At 62.3% G+C, this 1778-nt stretch overlaps 1 long non-coding RNA gene across 1 annotated transcript in view; it reads right to left on the reverse strand.

Annotated features, from left to right (window-relative positions):
- The window catches only part of LOC108299042, a 2127-nt gene extending 1625 nt beyond the window's left edge, over positions 1 to 502 (reverse strand). Inside the window, exon 1 of the long non-coding RNA XR_005198850.1 lies at positions 414 to 502. This is a non-coding gene — a long non-coding RNA (uncharacterized LOC108299042). The remainder of the gene's footprint in view (positions 1 to 413) is intronic.
- Positions 503 to 1778: the final 1276 nt, after the last annotated feature.

Genomic DNA, 1778 nt, shown 5'->3' on the forward strand with positions numbered 1-1778 from the left:
GCTGTGGCACAAGGGGCAGGAGTTTGGGGAGTCAGGCCGTGGCCTTCACTTGCTGGGGTGAAGGTGGGGAGCTTAACAGCTCCCGCCCTGACGCCTGCCCTTAAGGGCTTGTAAGTGATTCTGGCAGGTGTTCTGGTCCTGAGCCGCAGGAGAAGAAACAGCAGAGCCACGCGTGGCCGCTCAGAAGTCAGCCTGCCGTACCTGCGAGCGTCCAACAGCAAAACCTCCCGCCTTGCTCTGTTTCAGCACAATCTCACATCTCTCCTTCCAGCCACCGCGTGAGGCACACAGCACTGCCCCATTTGCAGAGGAGGAAACTGAGGCTCAGAGAGGGGGAGCTCTGTGCCGGGGGGAGGGGACGCTGGCCTCTTTCTCGAAGCAGACATGGGGGGTGGTCCCAGGGATGCTGTCACCTGCAGGCCGGTGTTTGTGGTGAGGACAGGGGGTTGGTCATTGACAGGCAGGACGGTGACCGTGAAGGCCACAGGATGGCTCTGGCGGTCCGTCTCGGAGGCGTTCGCTGTCAGGACAAAACCGTCTGTCAGTGTCTCGCTCCCCTCGTGCACGTAGCGGATGAGCTGCTCTTCCACCGAGGGGCAGGCCCAGGGCTGGCGGTCAGGCCCCAGCAGCACCCTCCATGTCCTGCCTTTGGTGCAGGAGGAGACTCTTTCAGGGCCTCCGTTTCTATTGTGGAAATGGGGAGAACAAGCTCCAGCTCCCGGAGGAGCTGTGAGGAGGAAAGCAGATGCAGCGTGGAAAGCAGAGGTGCTTCCGAAATGCGGCTCCCGGCTCCTCTGTGTAAACCCCAGATGGGAGTCCCGGGGCTCCCTTCACTGCGCCCGGAGCTGGCTGCAGCCCTGGGCCTCTCACAGCCGCACCCCCCTCCAGGAAAAGGCGCTGAGGGTCCTGGCTTGAGGCCCGTCCTCCTTCTGCAGGGCCCCGTGCTGGGGCGGCTCCAGCATCTCAGGCTAAGGCCAGGAGCGCAGGTATGGGACCCTCTCAGGGATTCGCCTGGAAATCCCCGGTTGGCTCAGAGATTCCTACACCCCTCTGGGGGCTGGGCTGTGAGCCTAGAACATGGGGAGACCCCTGAGAACAGCAGGTGAGATGTCTGCTCCTGTGAGCTGTGGGTCCCAAGGGTGAAGCTTCCACCCAAACCAGGGACAGAGCCCCACCCCCAACCTGCTGAGGACTTACTGTGTGACTCCGAACAAGCAGGCGCCTCTCTCTGAGCTCGGGGTTTCCCCAGGATCTACGGGGGTCTGATGCAGCTCAGGGGTTTCTGCAGTATGTTCTGGGAAGGGAGGCAGCCTCGCTGACACACCCAAACTGTTAGGCCGCGGGAGATCCGCACATGGACGTGTTGAAGCAGGAGTGATGGCTGGAAGCCTGGCTAATGCATGTCAGGGCTGGCACAGCAGCGGGCTCTTCCACAGGCTGGGAGCCGGCCTGGGCGTGGGGAGGGGCTGAGTGAGGGGCAGGAATGCTCAACAGGACAGGCACTGTCCCTGTGCAGCCCACCCCTGCCACCAGTCCACCTTGACGGCAGCCCTACGGCCATCACCCTGCATCAGAGACACACGTGGCTTCATCGACAACCCCGGGTTTTGGGGGGTACTTTATTGAAGGGGGTTTGCTTAGGCTGTGAGAAACCGGGTGGGGGGGTTGGAGAGGGAGAGAACGGTGGCGGGTGGGAGATGGGGAGACAGGAACAAACATCTGGTGTCCTCAGGGAGCTGTCTGTCCCTGCCGACTTCTTTCTCTCCCCTGCTGGGGTC

Source organism: Cebus imitator, unplaced genomic scaffold (genome assembly GCF_001604975.1).
Source record: "Cebus imitator isolate Cc_AM_T3 unplaced genomic scaffold, Cebus_imitator-1.0 Scaffold1534, whole genome shotgun sequence".
NCBI lineage: Eukaryota > Metazoa > Chordata > Mammalia > Primates > Cebidae > Cebus > Cebus imitator.